The sequence below is a fragment of the Anopheles moucheti genome, chromosome 2, assembly GCF_943734755.1.
Source record: "Anopheles moucheti chromosome 2, idAnoMoucSN_F20_07, whole genome shotgun sequence".
NCBI classification, from domain to species: domain Eukaryota; kingdom Metazoa; phylum Arthropoda; class Insecta; order Diptera; family Culicidae; genus Anopheles; species Anopheles moucheti.
In genome coordinates, this window is record NC_069140.1 from 55,032,812 (window position 1) to 55,056,694 (window position 23,883).

Consider the following 23,883-nt stretch of genomic DNA (forward strand, 5'->3'; position numbering starts at 1 on the left):
CGCCGTACGCGTTCAGCTATCGTACTATCTTCTGCGATGAAATAGCATTACAAAATGGTTCGTTTCTGAAAGTGTTTATGCCATGGGATGGATTAGTTAAAATGAAGGCATGGAAACATTGTCAGAGAAAGAAAAAATGCTCATGCACGCATGTAGTGTCGATCAAACCCCCAAAAAAAGCTAGTGATCTGTGCAAATAAGGGTACGCCAACCAAAGTTGGAATGGAAGAAATGAGTGTCTAATGAAGATGACACAATGCAATGCAACAAAGCAAAAGCAAAGTAAAAGCTGCGGCTGAATAGCGTGACGATGATGAGCGCAAAATGGTGGACTAGTGGTGGATAACGGGCGACTAACGGTAGCGGAATCGCCCCAGAATCCATCTCGTGGTGTGGTCGCCCTGTGGAAAGCCCTGTCCGCGGCCCATGAAAAGCCGGCCGAAGCAGATGCGAAATGGGACGTTTTCAATTATGTATTATGTAATGGGCGGGCCGGCATGAGCGATGGTCGGTCGCGAGGGCAATCAGATGGACGCAGGGAGTGCGCTACGCTGTGGATGACCCTTGAAACTTGGCGAACCGAGTGGAGATGCCATCACGCGCTCATCATCCCACTCATCTCGTTATCCGTGCAACCGAGCGCCAAAAGATCTCATCGCTGGCAGACGCCTGGGAAACATGCAGGACGTAATATCCGTACGTGCGTAATTACGCGCGGCGTTTGTATGTAGCGATGCGGCACAAGTGTGTTTTTCTGATGATACGCGTGTGTGTTAGTGTGTGTGCGTGCAGGAAAGTTTTCTTTCTCCCCCAAAAACCTACTGTTGTTTCTGGTGAAATGGACGACCGTTGGGTGGAATAGTGCCGGGGCTGGGTGGAAACCAAAACGGAAACCTTACACTGAAAAGCACTCGAAAGAATGGAAAATGTTTATGGAAGTAAATGTGAGAAAAAAAAATTGAAAAAGAAAATACAAGACACGGGGACGGTGAGAAATGAACCCGGTTAACAATCCGTAAAAGGTAATGGTGTTTATAAGAAACAAACACACAAGTATTTTTTCGTTACGGAATGTGGATTGAAAATGTTGTTCCAAACCGCAGGAGGAAACAGCTTAGCACAAAATTAAAATATTTGCAAATCCCAATCACGGCCAGCAGAATCCTGGCCTAGAAGTAAACGTAAACAAATCGACCTGGGTTGTCCATGAGGATGGTCATCGATGGAGAACGTTCGCTTACAGCTGTTGCTGTTTGGTAGATGGTGCGATTTTTTTTTTTCTGGTGACAAAGAGGGTTTGGTTTAATATATTCAAAATGCGTCAAATTTGGGACCCTTTAGTGGTAAGCGGTTGACAGCAGCGGTGTTCCGAGTCGGGTGTTTCCAGAATTTTTCTATCCTTGTCCGTGATGGTGAATGGTAGAAAGTAAATAAATAAAATGACACAATACGACACCCACGGCCGGGCAGAGACAAACCGCAGCGTGGCGCTCAGAAATTCGTCAGTCGAACGGAATTCCGCATTCGCGGCCCTTTCTGCCCAACCCCAGAGCGTGGCAACGGGGCTTATCTCGGAGGAGAAAAACAATAACCCAATAATCCTCGATGGCTGGTCGTATATCCTTTGGTGTGGCCAGCATTGCCGTTGCTGTCTGTGGGCTATGCTGGTGGGAAAATGTGAGAGCGGACCGACCGAAACAGGGAAAAGGCTGAAGGAATTGGACGGCAAAAACTACCCACAAAAAAGCGAAAGACGAGAAAAAAAGAAATCAACACCGTAGCTGTAGCATTTGAGTGGAAAGTAACGGAAAAACGATTGATGGGGAAAATAAAAACACTTGAAACGCGGAAACAAACAATAAATTTCCGGAAAGGGGACTACTTCCCTTCCCCCCCCCCCCCGCCCCTCTGCACATAACTGTGAAACAAAAACAATAACAGAAAACATCGCCCACCACCGTCGCGGCGAAACCGTGCGACACCCGCGTTCCCACGGGGCACGGAGCCCGGGATTGTGCGGAAGTGAGCGGAAATGAACTGACAGTTTCCATTTGGGCACTTCATCTTGCGGTTTTCCGCTCAGTTTTTAGCGCCCAGTTCGCGTGGTGTGTTGTGGTGCCCCGCATTTTGAGCCCTTTTTTTGCGGAAGGGCAGCAGTTCGGGTTCAATGTTGAAGTAGTGCGGATTTAGCAGCTTGTGCGTCTTACCCCGCCCGCGTGTAGATGTGGGCGGTGGCAGGACCTTTGGAACAATGATTCTCTCGTTAAGGATCATTCAGCATTCGCCGAATGTCCCTTTTCCATTACTGCTGAGCTGTGGAGCTTCCCCGACCCAACCGGAATGGCTGATGTGCAGAAACGTCTCCGATCGATGAAGATACGCTCGACGTAGCGTTGGGAGGCTGTGGTTTGTGGTTTGTGGAGAAGTGGAGGTTTTGAAAATTTCACCAATCAATAGCGAAAACAGAACCAGCTGCAGCAGTTTTGTCACTTCTTGTTATCTTTACAGTGAAATAAAAATAGGCCAAACAGCCCCTTTGGTCTGGTTGGTATAACCGGTGTTCTACGGTGGCTAAATCGATTGTTTTGCTGAGCAGTTGTTGTTGAACAGCGCTTCAAAGTTCGTTTGCGGTTCGTTTGTGGCCGCTCGGAAGTGGTCGCCCCGACGAGGCCCATTCCTGGCGATGCTTTACGGGCGCTGTAGTATTTCACACTTCTGAAAGGTGGAAAGCAAAACAATGAAATCTTGAAGAAACGAGAAGCAAAAAAAAAAAAAAACCCTCAATCACCAGCCATAAAGTACAGCAGTGAATAAAAACGGAAATCTAGCAGAAGGAAACAAAAGCAATCCGGTTATGTGTTTCAGGTTCTTTTCAGTCCTTGATAGCAATTTACCAACGCTGAAGGAAAAATCATTCGCTGAAGGCTCACCAGACGACGATTTCTAAAGACTTATGGGGGATTTTTTTTCTTTTCGTCCGCAGTGCAGAAGAGCGTTGCTGCCTGCGTCTGTTTTTTGGTGCTGCTGCTGCTGCTTTCTCCGTTTGTAAGCCTGGCGGTTTTTTTTTCATTTAAGCTTCTCAATTTTTGAAAACTTTGATCGGTGTGGGTGAGAGGTGGCCGTGAGGCTGAAGAGTAGAAAGGGCGAATAGGAGTAGAGAGATTTGCTGTGGAAAAATCTTAACAATCCGCACGCGGGAACTACGCGCGACGTGCGCAACCGAAGAACCCATTAGAAACGTTCATCATCATCGGCCACATTCGTTTCTGGTGAAGTGGCTGAAGGAAACACCGAAGGTAGTAGTGCTAGCAAATGTCGAACTCTGCGGTCAATGGTGCTAGTTCAATCGATATCGATGAATCGCAAAAGCCATTCCGCCAGCGAAGGTGTAAAAGCGGGGCGGAAATCGAAAATAGGTGATTTTGGCTGAAAGTAAACTGGACCGTTAAGAACTAATCGGTTTGTAAAGTGCTCTACAGGTGATGGTTGGCTGGAATGGTTTTTTTTTTATTTTGCTCCTTTTATTATTGCCATTTATTGTGCGCTCGTTTCCGTTCAAGTTCACGGCTGAAACGTATTTGTGCGGAGAGAGTGATTGTCGAAAACCCGTGAAGCGCTGTTTGATTATTTACGCTGCAGCAGCGAGCGTTGTGCTGTTTTGGGATTGATGTGTAAAACCGTAAACGGAATCGAGAGGATGGTACCACGATGATTGCTGTTTGCGGATAAGTACGAGCGATGAGTGCGGTTTGAGATGGAATGTGGAATTTTGTTATCAGAGGATAGCTATGTTCCGCTGGGGGTCATAACTTCGACCGAAAGGGCAAATCGTGCAACGCGTTTCAAGCAGTGGAAAACTCGCGTCTGACCTGTATGAAGGCGTTTCTTAAAACAGAAAAGGTAATTGGTGCCCTCATTTTCTTTCCATTCCGTTTGAAGTGAATTACTCTGTGTTACATTACTACACTGTTGACTGAAATGATGAACTTTACGAAATTAATTGATGCAACTGTACGCATGTCACCCTTCTTTTAGGTAATTTTCAACAAATCTTTGTCGCTGCAACAAATACCTGTTTTAATTATTTACAATGAGTTTTTGGCTAATTGCAATAACTGAATTGCTTTCACCTTCCTAAGTGTCCAAATAATGTCCAAATAATAATTTTTTTGAGGACATGAATCAAATGGGGAAATTCGTTTGATACTCATGTTAACCATCGGCTAACAAACTTGCGGTGATATTCGATCGAAGCTGATCAAATTTCTAAATTCTAATGAATTTTCTTGCTGTTGCAAAATTTTGGTTCTTCGGTACGCAGTGAAGTTCTCTTTATTCCACCCTTATTTTCTAGCTCCATAAGGTCTATCGTTAAAACCGACTGCTCAACATTTCAACTGTATCATTTTACGTCCATCGCTACCCTGCAGCCTTGGTCGTGGAAGCACTCGATTCCAACATCAAAAGAGGAACTTTCGCGCTTTGGAACCGTTACGTTCGTTTCGGTTCTTCGCTGTCAGTCGCCCCAGTACCTTTCAAACCATTGACGCTACAGAAGGTTTGCCAGTAGTAATGGAGTGGGCGAGGGGGTGGGGGTTCTTTTTCCGAAAAGCGACAACAACAACAACACCACCACCAACGAAAAAAAAAAAAAGAAACGGCCAACAACTTTTACTTGAAACTTGTGTCAATCGTCGAGGTGGGGAGAAAACTCGATAAAACGTGTCTATTCTAAACAAAGCTAGCCTGCCGTTCGAAGGGAAAAGTGGCAGTCACGCGTCTGGTGGTAAATTTGTGAAATTTTATGAACTTTCTACCCGCGGAGACACTAGCGCAGCCACTGGTTTCTGGGAGTATATTAGTGCGAGTTGGCTACGTGTACCGCGCCGATGACAGGCGGGCTCAAACTCCGCAGCTTCGACACAGTCCGACAGTGTGTTCGGGCGCGGAATGAATGAAGTTTTGTTCGAAAATATCACTTCATGCGAAAATTTTGACACAATTTGTTGGCGTTTATTAAAGTTTCGCGTATTGTAAACACAACATACTTGCGCTACTCGTGCATGTGGGTTCTTCTTCGTGGTGCCGATTCTTTCGCCTGCCCCAGCCGCGGTTGTGTGCTATAAATGAAAACAAATTGAATTCGTTAATGGATGCCTAGGGCCTTTTGCCACCGTTGTGCCCCACCGTTGCGGCATCACTGCACGGTGTGAAATAAACGTTGGTTTTGTATGTATTTGTTTGTACTCCCAGCAGGCCACGAAATATGTCCTTTTTATTTGGCAGGATAAACAAAAGACTCACGCTGAGCGACAATGTATGTGTGAGTGTAACATTGGAGGAAAAATCCAACCACTTACTAATTTGTAAAAATTTGTGTTTCACGGTATGTGTTACACTGCACGTTCACAATGCACGCCGCCGTCTATTGTGAGGGATTTTATTTTTTTTTGAATGTAACACACCGCGTCGTTAGCAGTTTCATAATTTCTCTACCAACCTGAACGAACGCTCGATGAAAACGTGGCGCAATAAAGGAAGTAGGAGAAAAACCTGCCATGAAAGCAATTTTCACTCCAGAGCAACATTCGGGTCGAGTCCTTCCTGGTCTCGCTGGTTTTTCTTTCCCTCCCATGCCCGATAAGCGCGTCATGTTATCTCATGCAACCGACTATCGGTGTGTATTCATCCTGTTCCGAAAACGCGCACTGTGCGCGTGAAATTTTGGTCGTATTTTCCTATGCGTTTTCCACATCGCGCCCACATCGGGTGGGGGTTTGCCGTAATATTATCGAGAGTTTCCACGGCGCCCCGTTTCCCATCTCGCTATCTCGCACGAGCTGGATGGTTGGTTGTTGTGTGCCTTTTGTTTTATGCTGCTGTTCTTTCGACTCTCCCCCCGAAAGCTTTTTTCGCTTCGTTCCGTTGTGCCTAGCGGATGGCTGTGTTTGTTTGCGTTTACGCTGCTCGTTTACCTTTTCCACGGCAGTACCTCCAGGGAACGCGCGGTCGCATCGGGAACCATCCCTCAACTGATGACATCGCGGACGTTTGGGGTAGAATGCGGAATGGGGTGAATGCAAAGGGAGACAACATGTAGAAAACAAAAAGTTTTTTTGCAAAAGGAATCATCCATGCTTTGCCGTTTTGCGTCTCACTGAATGGGCCGGGAGTCGGTGGGAGAGAACACGAAAGAGAGCGTTGAAACTGCAAGCATTTGTGGGGACTACAGCCCACCTTGCGAGTGAAAAGTTTTGCGGTGGAAAAAGCGCGAGAACTAAAAGAAAAGCCTCGTTTAAGAAGGCGGGCCTGTGCGCAGGGAAGCTTCGGTTCGTTTGCGTAGCTAAGCAAAATTTGATTAGCATCCAGCGGGGGGGCGGTGTTCCCGAGCACCGGCAGTACCTTTTCCTACGTTTCCAAGGGTCGTGGCCGAAGAAATATTACTCCATGCGGTATACGATCATGACAGAAAAAAGAACCTTCAAATCAAAGAGGGGAAAAAACACCATTGCAGGTTGCTTCGCCTTAAAGCTTTAGAGCTTTAAAAGTAGCCTACTGAGGATGGAGCGTTTGCCAAAAACCGTCACCGTTAAGAAGCAACATGGTGCTGTCCGGTTTATTACGCTTTTGGCGGTTGGCGGAGTTTGAAGGATAAAAACTCATGGGTGGGATAAATTCGGAACCAAATGGAGGGGGGGCGGTAGGTTGGCCACACCAGTTGCCGCACACTGCCGGTATGAGGGTGATTTTCCAACTGATTGATTACGGTATGCCCGTTCCTTGTGCGGATCGATCGCTGCGAGCCCGATTAGTGTCCGGTCCGGCAAGGACCGTACGAATTTGTGTGCCTCGTCATGCTTGCTATGTCACTTGCCGTACGCTACGCTAAGCGATGAAGCCGGTTTGGCGAAATTCAACAGTGCCACCAGATTGACCCAATCGGTATGTATTTATGCATGAACTCGCTGCTCCGGAAACTGGGCCGGGGGGGCGACCGGAACTGTCCGGAGCCGGCATCAATTGCATCGGGCATGGGCATGGGCATGGGCACTCGTCATTCTGTGTTCGCTTTATCTAATCAAAGCACATCCTTTCGATCGGGTTCTGCTCATTTCCTGTTTCCCCTGGTTTTAATCTTCCAAAAACCAGTTGACCACGAAACGGGGTGAGCTGGGTAAAAACACAACAGCGAGACCACTTTATTTTATGGATTGAATTTCTCGGTTCATTAGACAGTTTCATCGGGTTGGCGAAGCGTAAACCGCCCCTTAGTATGTATATGTGTGTTTGCGTGTTGGTGGAGTTGTGTGTATTAACCGGACATCCGGAACTGGTACCAGTAAGCTCACAGACCTCACGACCCATGTACCTCACCTTCAATTTCCCGCACCGGGCCGGGCTGGTGAAACACATTCCGATGCCGGGTTGAACGGATCAATGATGAAAGGAGTAAGGAGAAGGTATTGAGGAAGGGGCAAAGCGGGGGTTTCTAGTAGGGCATTGATCTAAAATTAAAATCTTCTGTCAAGGCATTTAGTCCTTTTTTTTGCTACCGTTTCTCGCTCACTGACTCGTTGCTGCTGCTATCCTACTTACGTGCACGGACACTTCCGCCTATCGCCATCGTACCCATAATTTTACTCTAATTTTCTCGAAACGAGGACATACCTCATGGGGTCTTACAGGGTGCTTTTGTTTGCCGCTCTCTCACTCCTTTGAACAAAAAAACACTCCCTACCGTGTCCGTCTGTTTGCCGGTCGGTCAGTGTCCTTTCTGTCTTGAGCGCTAGCAGGGCTGTTGGGATGATCGACTACGGTTGGTGGACATAATCGATAAGCCCCGGTCACACTGCCGGCTGCACACACTTTCACACAAACAGCTTCCCGTACAGCATCTGGTACAGCTCATTCCGGGAATTGTTCCGGGATAATTAATTTCCAGCCTTCCATTTGCTATTGGTTATGCCCGATTGGATCGTTTTATTACGAATTCTGGATGGTGGAAAAAATGGTAGAATATATTGATGTAAAAAAAAAAAACAATATTGCTGTGGAAAATGGGCGATGGAGATTCTATGCTGAATGAAGCTGTGCGATAAAAACAGAACACTGAAGAAAATCTGGAAATTGTTTTTTTTTCTTTTCACTTTAAAAAGGACAAAGGCTCACTGGTGCCACTTTGGATATGGAGACCAGATGAAAGCAATTATGAAGCGTACCGAAGGCTGAATAGAATAATTTTACCGTTCTGTCCCTTCTATCAGACACTTCTATCAAGTATGAAAGCGAAAAAAAAGGGCACCAGGATGGGCGACTGTTGTGAATTGGTTTCATTTCCGTACACTTTTCGTTCCAATCGGCTCCATAAGGAACAGGGAAAAAAATGAATGTCACATTTGGCCTCGTCTAGCAAGCGCTGAGCTAAAATTGGATGAGAAAGGTGACAGTAGTATTTTTTTTCTGTTCATAATAGCACGTTCAGTTCTGTATGGAAATGTGTCGGTGTTTGCGTGACTTTTAAGTTAACTCATCTCCATTCATTATGAACTAGTTATAAAAATAGACTTGCACCACCCGGGGAAAGATGGTGGGAAATTGTTGATGAAACTGTGTCTATCCATTTGCATATTGAGTGTAATCGGATTATTGGAATTTTGTGTGAAAATTTCACTACCAGGAGAGGGGTGTAGCATGGGTTGATTTAAATAAATTAACTGAAGTGCAGTAATCATTGGCCAAAAATGAAAACAAATGTACTGATATGAACAAAAAAAGATCACATTCACGCTGCTTCCAAAGCGAACAAAAAGCATACGAAAAGCATGTCCGGATGAAGGTACCAGGAACATCCTAAAGATCTAACACGATGTTGCAATGCATATTTATGATGTTTCGATCGGGTAACACGTTCATTAAATCAAATCATGAAATTCGGTAATCATTTCAGGCGGTTAGGACGGTGATTTGATTGGTGTTTTTCTTTCGCTGTGAGGTTGTTTTCCACCATGGTTAATGAAATCATTTCTAGTTCGCTACCGAGCAGCAAACTGAAGCGAACGGATTGGTGCTGGTGTGGGACCGTTGCTAATTAATATACACCACCAGTACTCGCGGGGCAATAACTATGCAAATGGTCGGCTGGCGGATTGTGGTTGCTGGGAAAATAACCCACAGCCTACTGTGCGCATTCCACTGTTCCAGAAACAGCGCCCGATTCGGGCCCGAGCTTTCGAATGCTCCCGTAACCTTACGCAAACGGCACGTGAATGGGTCGGAAGGTAAAGGGTCGAATGGTTTTTGTGGTGAAAAAGCACCTATTTCTGCTTTTCCAGAACAACAAAGGCACGGGCAGCATGGGGAAGGTTACAGAAATATAGGGCCATGTTGCGATATGTTAATCACATGTATCCCGGTGGCAGCTGTTACTATAACTTACAGGAGGAGGGCGGGGTTGGTATCGGAGCGTATCCCGGGGTGCGTGTGTTACATTGAAGTGGCCAGATTAACAAGCTGCGAATGCGTTGCTTTCACGCGATCTGATCGTTGAATCAATGCCAATAGTCAACTGACCGCCTGGCCACTAATTAGTGAGAAATCATATTTTCCACGAAATTGGATCGGAAGGCCTAGTCGAGCGCACGTAAATCTGCAAAAGAAAGAAGAAGAAAATGCTAGAAACAGGAAATTCATAAATGCAAGGACATTGGGCTGTCACCGTTCCGGGAAAATGTAACATTCGTCTGTTATTACAGTGCTATCAGCAAAACATGTTCATCAAATCAAGTTCTTGTATCCTTTATAACTGGAAAGGTGTTCTTGATTCTGACGAACGTGGAAAAAAAACAAAAATATAATATTAAGACTACGTGCCGAGTCTTGTAATAATTAGAGAGCAAAATGACTCGTTCAACCATTTTAGATGTGTCGTTATTCCGATACGGTACGTGACGTGGTACGATTAGTATCCCAGGCACGGTTCAAGTACAGCTGAATCGTGCCAGCTGAATTGTGCACAGTGAATTGAATTCTTTCAAAATCCGAGATATTTGCTCTCGCTTGGGAAGTTCGTAAGATGTCGGAGCCTGCCGGCTTTGTCCTGTCGCAGATGAAGGTGCGTCGGACGGGAATTTAAGGTTTATGCATGAAACGTACCTGAAGAATATGTGTTGTTCTTTGCTATCGTTTGTGATTATTGCTGCTTATTTGGAGATGGAAACCAGTACGATAGAGAGACACGCTGCACGTCGAAGGAATGTGTAATAAAGCGACAATATCAAGACGTAATGAAATTGCCTCCCAAGAGATACACACCAGCAAGCGAGCGCCATCACCATGGTAACCATCGTAAGGTTTCCATCAAACATTAAAGCTTGTTAATTCTTCTAAAAGATGCTCTTTAAGCTATACAATTTGAAGTATTACGTAGCAAGAACAACCAACCAAAACTAGCCCCCCGTCCTACAATGTCTGTTACATTTGGAGCGAATAGCAAAAAAAAGGGCAAATGTGTGGCATGCAATAGTGTTTCGAGCAGAATCATAACCAACGGATATTGTTCGTAAATGTGGTACCACCGTCCATTGGGGCACCCGTTGAATAGAACTTAGTTACGCCATCTTCGGTTCGAATGACTGTCAACGAACCGTGAACCGCCCTCGAACGGTCCCGATCGGCCCATACAGACCCATTAGACGGCAATTTCTCTTATGAGCCCATCTTTTATTCCCCAGCCGCAAGTGCTCCAGAATGGGTGCGGTGTGGGAGTTGTGTGTGTGTGTATGCGTATGTGAATATGTGTGAATGTAAGGGCTCGGTTTTTGGGCTCCCGGCTCCCGGACGGATTCCATCTTCTTCAATACGGACGAGGACATCATCTGGGAACAACATCCATAAAGTTCGCACAAAAGGATCGTCCATCGGTATGGGTCGATGTGTGTGTGTGTGTGTTCATTTTTTCTTGTTCTATTGTTCTTTTATAGCATCATGCATGGTGTAAGTAAAAACGATACACCGGAACGATGGTTATGACGAAATATTGATATTGAAAATGTTTTTGTCTCCCGTCCTGGGGTCGTTGGGTGAACCGGTACAGTACAAAATATGGATTGCTTCGATTGAGATTGATATTCGGGGTTGGATGGGGGTTGGAGCGGGCGGATGCTCTTTACCGCCACCCAGCACCAAGTTCTTAGTGCTTTCCGAGCCTTCTGATTCCCTGCTTGTCCCTGCAACGGCAGTGGGGTCGGTATGAGTAGCCTGTAATATTTACCTTTTGCTCACGGTGGTACGATTTCCGATCGATTGCCAGTTGCTTGCCTACATCGCTCACCTTGTGCCGTGGTGGAAACCTTACTTGTACAAGCATCTGTTAGCCAGTAGTAGCAGGCTTCTACCGGTTCTGTACTAACACTGCCCGTGTGTAGAAGTTTTTGGACGTGCCAAGTAGGTTTCTTGACGAGATGTCGGAATGATAAGGGTGTATATGGATTGCTAGAGAAACCATAATATCGATCTGATTTTTCGTGCACCAACATCAACTGCCGCCGACGAGAGACGCAAGACGATGAAACGAGAGCCATCCGAAAGGTCACGAGCAAGATCCGGACCGGAAATATTGGTACTATTTTTGGCAAACGAGGTAAATACACCCAAACATGGGTAACGGTTATTTTTTGATTAGATGTAGAAAAAAGTGATGACGATTGAGGAGACTTTGCAAGGCTCATTAGGAGTAATATGAATTTCCACTTAACCTGCTACACGGGCCGTCAGGTTGCCGTGGTGGGAAAGTTCATCATCGTTTCGCTCGGCTGCATAGCCACGTATAATAACCATGGGCACAAGAGAGGGCGAGCGGTTGAAATCGAGCCAGAGAGGTGTGTGAAGCAGGTGTGGAAAATAATTCATGTGTCAAATAGGTCACTCACTTCTTTTTCTGTGAATTTCTATTCGCTTTTCCAGCCAGTAGCTGTGTGAACGTGATGTGAGACACCAAGATTAGGCAGGCAGCTCCGCGTGAAGGTTAAGTACTTTGACTTTTCCTTTTTTTTATTTTTACTGATACAAAAAAAAAGCCGAGTCGAGTGTGACAACGAGTATGAAAATGTTACCCGTTGCATGTTAGACAGTCCTTGGCAATCATCCGAGCTTCCGTTATGGTAGCATCTTCACCTGCTTAGCGATCCACGGTGCTCTCGCGGTGATGAAAATGCGCACCGTGTGCCCAGAAAATATTCCGCACCGTCGGATCCGCTTAGTTGGGGTGAAATCGATTTATTTAGATTCCTTATAAAATATGAAAACATTTCCCAAATTTCCCATCTCACGCTACCCGTAAGGGGAACTCGCAAAGGGGGTCGGTCCTGGTGTGAATCGGCACAGCGACCATAGGCAAAGCACACGGGAAGCCATAGTCGCAGCAGATTGAGCAGTGACTAGTAGCTTTTTTATCGGCATGTGTTGGTACAATGTTGGCAGTGTTTAAGAGGATTTACCTTTGCGTGATTCACGGGACCATGCGCTGGTTTCCTCGATGGTGTAGGCCCTGGCGACCGGGACTCACCTGAGCAGGGAATTTCACCAGTCTTCTTACGCGTCTTCGGTACCACGTGCGTGGGACTGTTTGGCAACCTTACTCAAAACAGTTCCGCCCTGCCAAACAAGCGCGGGAAATGGGAAAGTGGAGGTGGAATTGTGATTATTATGATGGTGTTTTGGGGGTGGAAAACCCCAGAACCCACCAAGCAGGCAAGAAAACATCTGACACATGCGGGTGTGAACAAGATCGATTTCGTCTCCGAAGGCCTACGAGTTTTATGGACAATTTTACAAGGTTGTTGTGGAAAACGGTGTGGATTGTGGAAAATGCTTTCCGCAAAGGGAATGCAAGGGTAGGAAAACTTTCATCAATCATCAGCAAAACCCACGCCACTGTTTGCTGGATGTAGGTGTACATGGGGTCACTTTTCATCCCTTTCGGAGCTCAGGTTTTATAGCGTAGCTGAAATGATGCTTATTTTTTTCACATTTGTCTTTGCTCCACAGTACGTTAATATTGAATAATACCAATGTTAGTGATGAAGCAGGCTACAGCGAGTAGGGTTGTTAACCTATGAAGTTATGTTTACATGTTTGTTTGGTTTGCGGTCAGCGTTGGTTGATCGGATTGATACAGCAAGATGTGTGAATACCGCTGAGTTTTATAAATAGTATTAAGTTTCATAAACCTTTGCTCCAACTGTCAACATTAAAATAGAAGTTTCATTTGAATGAACATTTTCCAAATTAGTTAGGTTTTGAAGATTGATTTTTCTGCATTATTCACAGGTGGGCCGACAATTGTTTGGCCTAAGACAGTAAAACACTTTTTTTTGCGAAATTGTTGTTTTTTATTCAACATACATCCCTTTAAGGGTGTTACACCGATTATAGCGGCCTTTCAATTTTTCGATACCATTTTTGTTGAAGTATTTGCACCTTGCCTCAAGAAAGGCCTTTATTTCGGCGATCACCTCTTCATACGACGAAAATTTCTTCCCAACGAGCATCCTTTTGCAATCTTAGAAATGGAAATCGTCACTGGGATCCAGATCTACGAAATACGGTGGGTGGCGAAGCATTTCGTAGCCTAATTCATGAATTTTTGCCATTGTTTTCACTGATTTATGGCACGGTGCGTTGTCTTGATGAGGCAAAACTTTTTTTTTCTTCAAATGTGGCCGTTTTTTAGCGATTTCGTCTTTCAAACGCTCCAATAACTTGATATAGTAGTCGCTGTTAATGATGTTTTCTTTCTCAAGATAGTCGATGAAGATTATTCTTTGCAAATCCCAAAAAAACTGACGTCATAATCTTGCCAACAGAATGTTGCGTTTTCCCCGCTTTGGAGCTGGTTCATCGCGTCCAGTCCGCTCGGATGACTGTCTATTGGACTTTGGAGTGAAGTGGAGAGGTCAAGACTCATTCATGGACACATATCGACGCAAAAACTCGGAGTTATATTGCTTAAACAGCTCCAAACACTGCACCGAATCATAAATTCGTTGTTGTTTTTGGTCAAATGTGAGCTCACGCGACAGCCATTTTGTACAGAACTTTCTCATATCCAAATACTCGTGAACGATACGTCCAACACGTTCCTTAGACATCTTTAGGGTGTCAGCTATCTCGATCAACTTCACATTATGGGTGCTTTTAATAATTTTGTGATTTTTTTTTAATATTTCTGTTTGTAACCACCTCTTTTGGGCGTTCACTGTGTTCACTGTCCTCAGGGCTCATTTTACCACTTTTAAATTTAGCAAACCAATATTTGATGGTTGATTTTGGTAGAGCAGTGTCCAAAAACTCTTCATCAAGCCAATTTTTGGCTTTAACTATATGTTTCCCCTTCAAAAACTAATATTTTATCATCACGCGATATTCCTTCTTTTCCACGATTACTCAAAGCACAAAAGTTGCGTCACACAAAATGCTCTAGCTCATTAGGTTGTGGCCCGAGTGCTGTCAAATTTGGACAGAATTCGTTTGAAGGTTGGTACAAACGAAATATGGTATGGATTTAAATCTTCTAGCGCGATATATGTGTTAGGCCAAACCATTATCAGCCGACCTGTTAAATAGTTACCTTCATCGTAAAATTAATATAAAAATCATTCAGATTATGATTCCTCCATTGAACTGGTTTATCCAACATGATAAATGTAAACAAAAATGTTACACAAAGATTTGGTAGTCTCTACTAACTAAGGACTGTAAACGGTTATAAAATGGTCAAATACTCTTAAATCCAGAATAAACATAACCTCTATTGTATTATATGGTATAGAATTTCTATTTTAATTCTTATTTCAAAATAACTATACTGATTACTTGATTGTATGATACAGAAAAATAAAATCCTCAAAAATGATTGAACCTTGCCAGAATTGAGATGAAACGTCTTCAGAATAAGATGTTGCATTATTGGGTATGTCGAATTTAACGTATTATCGCGTGTATTTGTGCTCAACACCGCAAAAGATGATTGAACCAGCACCAGCACCGCCATACGCTGTAATTCGGGAAGTGGTCACGTAGAAGTGGTCCTTGAGCATGATCTACCCATTTCACTCCAAGCCACAACCCCCTCAGTGACACGGAAACGAATGAGTTTGCGGCACGGCACCCGCACGGCTGTGTATTTGTTTTCACTTGACATCGCCATGAAATTTCGTTATTAATGAAGGGTTCAGGTTTGGGGCACCGAGATTAAAGGGTTTCTCGTTCGTACGACCGGTCACGTTTGTGTGTGGGTACTCCTACTTCTGCGCTTCGCTTCATTCAACGGGAGTGCGTGTCGATCAACCCAAACAAACAGGTAGCATACGGATGGAAGAAGGGAGAATTTCTTTTTTTTTCTGCCGTCCTCAAACATCACCCGGTACACGTCAACATTCGGAACGTGAGTCAACATGGCGTAGAAATCGATTTCTCAATCACGATTGCTTCCACGGACTGGCCCATTGTGTCGCTGGGGGAGGAATGTTTTGGAGTTGTGGCTGTCAAGGGAGTGGGTGCATAAGGGGTGGTAAAAACAATGCTGCCATTCCACAAACAGAGCTGCTGTCAAATCCATCGGTAGAAAGCGAACGTCCATCTTTGACAGCTGTCATAACTTGGTTTCGAGAGGCGCCAAGGTGGTTACGGGAACGAAAAAACGTAGATGCTCATCAACTTCGGAGATAAATTGCAAAATTATCACCCAAAAATTGCAACCGGATGTTGCACCATGCATTATGCATGTGGGATGAATCATGTTCGCTTTCGCCTTAAATAAACTCTCCACTTTAAAGCCCCGGATGTTTGCCGTATAAATCGTTTCAGCAAATCGCTTCATTTTTGGGTGTACCAGCGAATAAATAACGTTTGTTTATGATGCAGAAGAATTTCCTTCTATCCACGTATTCTTTGCCTGGCGAGGGGTTTAGTGCAATTTATGGAGGAATTTTTCGAATGGGCCAAAAGAAAAGCTACTGTGCTTTAAAGTGAAGGAGGAAGTGCCACAAGCGTATCCATTTCCATACGTTGCCCCACCACCACCACCAGGACCGGAAGCGATAGAAAGATAACATACGGAGTGGGTTCGGGATTCGTTTAACAAAAAGAAACGATAAATCGTTCGTTGTTATGGTTTAATTAAATTTTTCGCTGTCAGTTTGTGTAGTCGGTGTTTTTTTCCGCCAATTTCTTCCCATGTTTGCACACAACGCACAACGCACAACGCATAAAAAATGTAATATTCCCCAGACGGAGTTGGGAGCTTTTTGGACTTTCGGTTCGGTACGGGATACCATCGGCATGCGTTCCCTTACCGTGCTCAGAAGACGGAAGCCACATTCGGGAAGACAGTTCCGATCGTGGAATTGAATCAGAATGAAGGTACTCCATCTTGGTTTGCGAAAAAATATAAATACCACGGATCCGGGGCGGTGTAGCTCTGGAAACAATCGTGCCCCTGGGGGTGGATCCCGTGCAACGTGTGACAGATTTCGGGTTTGTCCCACTTTTTCCCATTCAATGTTTGGCGTGCTGGTTGAGTTTGACCGTACGGCAAGCATTCCGGAATGCGCATAACTGTGGCGTTGGCGTCTTGTGCTTTTCGGAATGTGGGATGAATTTTTAAGCTGGCATTGTGAATTCTTCGGGCGCATTAGATTTGCTGGACGGTTTCGCAAAAATTCGCTGGCATGCACACCAAAATTCTGATAGTACCTGTAGGAAAATTCCCGCCACATTCGGGGCCAAGCACTTGATTCTGGCAACGGAAGGAAGCTTCGCCATTTTCTTGCGAAAGTCATCGGTAGCCACGGAATTGGAGATTCGCATAAATATTCCGCTGTCGTGGCAGTTTGGTAGGAAGATCGAAAAATGATGAAACAATTGCATAACATACTCGGGTGGGAGGGGGATGGGCCAGGGAGCTTACTTGCTTGTTGGATGCTTTTATTTTTTCAATTCAACTCCTGGCAGACCGGCAGAGGGATAAAAGTCAATCTTCGTTACCACGAGCGGGGCCCTATTGCTGTGTCATGTTAAAGTGAAAAAGGTCGTGTCTGTATGATGTAGTCGGATATAAATATCGTGTTCGTACGTTTATGGGTTTACGGTAGACCGTAACGAGGGCACCAACAATATGATTCGAGGAAGCGAATTGTAGATGCGTACGAAAAGGGCAAGAATCGGGCATGGAAAAGTTTATTGGAAATTTAGCAGCATGAATGACAATCGTACGGATGCGTCCCAAGCAATGCGTTGGTTTCGATGCCTGGCGGAGAGTGCCCGGCATGTATTTGATGGGACTGTATATGTTCTACGTTGGGTGGTTAACTTGTAACATACAAATAAGCGCAGAGCAAGACAGAACCATCTCGAGAAGCCGATGAAGCAAATCCCAAGCAAACGTCTGCATGCAAACACAGATTATAGATGCAGAAACGGGTTCGTAAATGCTTCGTAGAGTTTTTGGATGCCGGTTGCTATATTGAGATGATATGTAGGGTAAAAAAGATAAATTATTCAACCAAAGCCTGACGTTGCTCAGCATTTGTGATGAAATTTATATCTGAATTTTTATCAGACCCTGTAACCGTACCATGAATGGTAGAATATGAAAAATTGCTTTACGATCACGGTGGTTCCCATAGGGATGGATTTTTGATAGGACAAATCGTTGAAAGAGTCATAAAACTGAAATCGTAATGAAATAATAAATCTTATGCTCTTTTAAACCACTCGCTGAGATCTCTTAATGGACAATGAATATTCATCGTTTAAGGCACCAAGTTGATGTGGAAACTATCTGCCAACACTGTGCTCAATTTTTTTTCCCCCGGGCTTAATTCGTACGGTGATAATTGTTCTTACCTGCGAGCTCTGGTTAGTGTGCAGTTTTTTGTTTGTCTCATGCTACTTAATGCAAAAATTCTTACCTTTTTTTTCGAGCGATCCGTTGGGTCTCCGGACCGGTGTCGGTCCTTAATTTGCTATCCATTTTGTTTCTGGCTCGGTTGCCGGGGGTTTTCCGTTTGCTGCCATTTGCTGCTCACTCAATACGAGTAGCAACTGCGTGCGTTTTTTTTTCCCTCATTTAAACTGGTTTTGCCATTAGCAGATGTACAACATCTTTTGCCGCAAAGGAAACGAACAGGAAACAGGGACTCTCCAACCTCCAAAAGCAGAGATCCAGACCGCAACCTTCGTTACGCCACGCGGTAAAAGGTTTCACGTTGCGCTCCGGTGCCATGTATTTTCGCTTGTCATAATGGATTTAATTACGCCCGCTTGAGACCTTCATCAGACACGCGGTCTCCAAAAGCGCTGATTTCTTCCGACGTGCATCCGGAATCCCGGGAGGACGGTACGGCATGAAAAAGAGACGCCAGATCCAACTGTGATGTGGCGCCAGCTGTTGGGCCCGGTGTCGACTTTAAGCTAGCATCTCGTTAAAAATCGGAATCTTGGCTTGACGCTGCTGGCATGGTTAAGACTCCACGTGCCGTATGTGGTTGTATTTCATTTAAACCTTTTTCTTTGCGTCTTTCCGTCTCTTTTCTGTGCACAGCTCTTTGTGGTAGGTTTTTTTTTTTGCGTAACAGGTTCGCTACCTTCCGCCAACCGGGAGCAAACAGTGGCGAGAGAAAAAAACCCAATTTCCACTAAATAAACGTGTTGTTAATGGTGGTCGTCTAGAGGTCCGGAACATTGTTCGTTTTTTTTTTGTTCACATTTCAGTTCATTTGTTCAAGAACTTTAAGTATTGGTGGGGAAATATGAACAGCCAGGAGAAGGTGTTTGACAGTTGTTTTTTCGCTGCTGCGTGGGTATGATAATGTTTTACAGATTGCTCTTGCTGTGAACGCATTGTACAATCTTTTTTCAAATGTGATTCACTTCAGAGGGTAAAAAAGAAAAATGCTGCGCTACAACCTTGCCGACCGATGGCACAATTGTTGCTGTTCTGTGCGCTGGTAGCAAGTGTATTTCAACTGCAAAGTAAAAGAAAGTATTAATGATGCCGGAGAGAAACGACCACAGCTGAAATCAATGATACTCCATTAGAAGGTGGAGAAAAATCACATCACGACCCTAAGAAAAACACACGCACACACTTTTGCAGCGAATCATTGGTGGAGCAGACTCTAGAGGGTTCCAGTGGCATAGGATATTGATTATATTTGTCGTCGTAGCGTAGCGTACGCGTCACCTGCATGGGGTGCGACAAGAAAAATGAAGCAAAAGTACGAAGCAACGAAAACTGCTGTACCGTGCTGGGGATACAACATGGGAGAATTGAAATGAAATTTAAGTTGCCTGTTTAGACGAAAGGGAATTAAAAATGAGAATCGCGCAAAAAGTAAGGAAACTGGACAAACAAAGTTTAATGAAAGAAGGATCCGTGTGCAACAGGTAATGGGCAATTTATTTTACTTCCAATTTTTGCCTGAATTGTCACGAGATCCTAATTTCGTTCGAGAAGATCCGTTTGTGCGGGTGATTTTGGCCTCCCGCCGAAACACGGCACGGCTGTAGAGAAAGGGAAAACGAAAATGACAGAGTAAAAGTAAAATCGAGTAAAATGGAAATTTGTCCTGCCAGGTGAAGACCAGGAGTAAAGTAGTCACCTAGTTTGAAGGGAATAATTTTGCGGTAGAACGAGACTGATTTCGCAGGTTTTTGCACGCATAATTTAGCCCAGCGGACCAGCGGACCAATGGGTGTCAGTATAGCGAGTGAAAGCGTTGTCAGTTGGGACGAGCCGTAATTAATTATAAATAGACATTTTTCACTTCGCTTGCCGCATGTTCGATGTTGCGTTGAAAAGTGCCTGAACAGGGAGTGCTAATATGATGAATTCGGAATAGCCACTTAGAATACGCGTATTTTGGGGTCGTTGGGCTTTTGTTTGCTTTACTAAATGCCTAAATAGGTAGCGAACGGATAGCAATAATTAACAGTTAAGAGCTTTTGACAGGAAAAAAAACACATCAAATTGTTATTAGAATCGAGGAAATGAGAAAATGAGTTGGTTAAATATTGTGAGTTCACGGGAAGGATTTGAACAGTTTTTTTTAAAATGGTGAGCATCGATAGGAAAGTTTGAAATTGCCGTTAGTAGACAGAAGCAATGTTTATATTACTCCGTCCGAAACTCAAAAAGTTGGATTCATCTATGTTATCATAGCTGACGCTACATAAAGGTAATCAAACACGTAAGACAAGTTAATTTATGCGCAAAAGCGAATCAAAATGTAATAGAAAAGAAGACAAAGTTGAAACTTGATGCTCGCTTGTGCAAATGCGAATGGACGGTTGTTTAAGCTTGAAAAGTGCATTAAAATGTGAGATTGTTAGCCCTTGAGACCGTTCATTAAAGGGCTGGACAAAAGCTCCCCTGGGAGCTCAAGTGGATGTGGGCATCCTGGCTGGCGGATGAGCGTAACGAAGAACAATTCATCTGCGATACGGAGGAATCAAGTAGGCCGAACCTGATGAAGCTATTCTCGGGACGAGCTTTCAACTTCTGAGAAATGAGGAGCGCATAAGACAAGAAACACTTACCCGTCGATACAGGAATCCTGCCCGTACCGGCTACAAAGGGGGTGGTTGGAAAGGGAGCATCTTTTCAAATTCCTACGACTGTCCATTTCGGTGGGTGAAACCTGGGTGAAGCTGGGAAAAGCATCGGGAGGGTGGAGGGAATTTTCTGTTCGTTATGGAATTTTCACATTGTGCCGGTGCGGTAGCGAACGGTGAGGTCGCAGGACACTGTAAATGGACTTACCGTGGAGGAAGCACACGCAAATGGAAGGTAAAAAATGCTGACTTTCTCTATGAGCGCCTACGCGCTGATGCTCCCGTACGGATGCGGCGCCGGTCTCCGGACAATCGGCCGCACCGAAAAGGGTCCTCGGGTTGACTCGGGTGGGAGTGATTGGCTTAGAAATGAAAAGAAACATAATTTCATCGGGTTCGCACTGTACGGCGCTCCGCTTTGTGAGCGAGAGCAAAATAGTTTTATATTCATGACCGGCCAAACAAACTGCCAGGGTTCGACGCAGCGCTGTGGAACGGTGTGTCGTTGGGTGTGTCCTACTCTTCAAACGAAAAGTGCTTTCCGCATAAGGATGCGAGCAGCGAAAGTGGAGAAAGCCGCATGAGAGTAGAGAAGCAAAAAAAAAAGCATGGAATAATATGGAAAAACGAATCCCTTTTCTTATATCTTATGCATGTTTGCGTACCTTCACGGGCGTGTTAATGGCAAAGGAGAAGCATGAATGGTATACATATCGTACGGTAAGCCTCTCTGTGTGGCTGTTCGACGCATTTGGTTGGAGCTCCGTTTGGGAGCTGTTAAGACCGATGATGAGGTCGATTACGATGCAAAACAGAGCCGTCGGGGGGCAAGGATCTACGCGTCTTTAGGCAATTTTAAAGGTTCGCTTTCCGGTTCACCGCACCGAACAGGGTCGAATAATGATGGTTAAATGTGCAAAAAGTCGAGAAGAGAATGGAAGAAACGAAATATGAGGAGTTTGAATTAAAAAATGCTACGTATCCTTATTGGCGAGAGGACACCTCCGTCTTTGGAAGCTCTTACACTGTGCCTAACACCATTAATTGGAAATGTAGGAAGGACCGGAATAAAAGGCAATGACTTTTGCTCACATCAATGTAGGTAGTACCGGACCCCAGTACCATCCCATCGTATAATGCATGGCAAATGGCGGAACCCGCATGCGATGCTAATGGGAAATTTTCCGTTAAGTGAACGATAAGGCAACAAAAAAAGAAGAGTGTGCTAAAAGAAGGTTGCACGAATCGTAAGTACAGGTACCGGGATGGAAACGAGTAAAAACAAACAAAAAATATATAGAGCCCGGAAGCCCCCAAACATGCAAACGAACGTAACGAAGCCACAAGGCTTTGGGAGCGAAGGAAGAAGAACAACAAAAAAGAGATCCGTCAGCAAGATAAGCAGAGGCGCGCAATGATCAAATGCAAAAGCATCTATCGTGGCCGCTTGCATCTATCCCGTCGCCTTTCCCGGGTGAAGATTGACTAGAAAGTGTACTAACAAGGACCTCGAGTGGGAAAATGATATCGGCTCAAAGGGACAGGGAAGGGCTGATTGTGGTAAGATAGTTAAAATGAACCTCATACATCAACATTCCTGCCAGTTTTGCGAGAAGAACATAGATGCACGGTGAAATGGAAATGATGCAAATGCAAATTATCCTCGCTCCTTGTGGCTCCCTGTTCCGCACGTACCACGTTTTGTTCCCGGCGCGGCGTCACATCATTGGCTTTCATGTGAACCAAAACGGGGAAAAAAGCTGAAATCGTCTTTATGAAAGACGACGCTTTCGATGTTGGTAGATATTTTCGAAAACCTGTTTCGCAGGTTTCCTCGCCGCCTTGCAAATGCATGCATAGTGGGTCACAATACTCTTTGCTGTAGGATGTGTTTGTTTGTTTTTTTGTTATCTGATGCTGTTAGTTTTGCCGTCTCTTGAAGATAAATTTGTAGGATGGAAGCATAAAATGGCTGTCGAGCAAGCAATTGCTCATTTATGCTGGGAAGATGATAAATAAATTAAAAAGTTTTCTTCGAACGTTTCCCACTGAGGGCGTAAGCGTCTCGCGTTATTGGAAGCACGGAATAAAGAATTATGACCATGACTTTAGAACTAGAACACGATTTTATGAATGCTTTTCATTTCGATTTGGATTTAAAAGGGATTGTTTTGTGAATGTTAGCAGCAAATTATCGAGTTATATTATCTTGCATAGAATGTTATGGAGAATGTTTGCATAAAAAACATACCTTTGACAGTATTGAATGGAAAATTTAGGTCGAAATCGAGCAGTTCTTCGTCCTATATAGAATTCCTTATGTTATTTTCTTATCCGGAAGACTTTTAGCTCTTCAACTTCAACAAACAGAACATTCTTGGTTGTGGAACTCCCATCTCAAGGACAGAAAATCAAAGATAGTTGCAGCCAGTGGTGCTGTGCGCTTGCAGCTTATTCGTTAGACGGTTCGATAGCAAGGACACTGTCAGGAAAAGTCACCTCTCCCATCGCGGGAAAGCAAAAAAAGGGCTCATTCGTCTTTTCAGAAACATATGATGATGGCAGGCATACATATGTAAAACTCGTTCTAGGTGTTGTCATGAGGATCGGGATCCGCTTCCTGACTACGCAAGGGACAAGTCGGGGCGACGCAAGAGAATATAGGATTTTCTCGCTTGCATTCCTGAATGGGAAAGTTGAACTATCTGCACGGAACTGGGGCGCATTTTAATAAAGCAAGCATTTCCAACTATGTTCTCCATCGGACACTTTAAGGATGAATGAAAATTTATTCCTGATCGTCAGATCATGTAACCTGATGCCCAGTCATGTCTCGGATGGCGGGCAGGAATTTTTACGTTATTAAATATCTTAAAGATGTCGTAGCTTTATGCATTGATCACTTTACAGCGGAAGTGTAAGTAATGGAGCCCCAAGTCGACCCAAATCTTGTAAAAAGGGGGGGGGGGGGCATTTTGAAAAAGAAAACGAAGAGGTAAAGTATGTCGGTATTTCGAAGCATTTACCATTTGAACTTTTCGAAAAGGGATTGCCACCTTCGTCCCAGAGTTGGAAGATATTTCGTCTGACATCAGCTGGCCAGAAGGGCTCTTTGCTATCGACGCAATTTATTTAATTGCTTGAGCGCATTTTCGCTTCCGTGGCGTGAATACTGGCCACATCATTTGGACTGTACTACACGAGTTTTGGTTTTCCTTTTGCAGCTGATAGCTGACGGTAAAATACATCGTGCTAAAGATAGGCCATTTG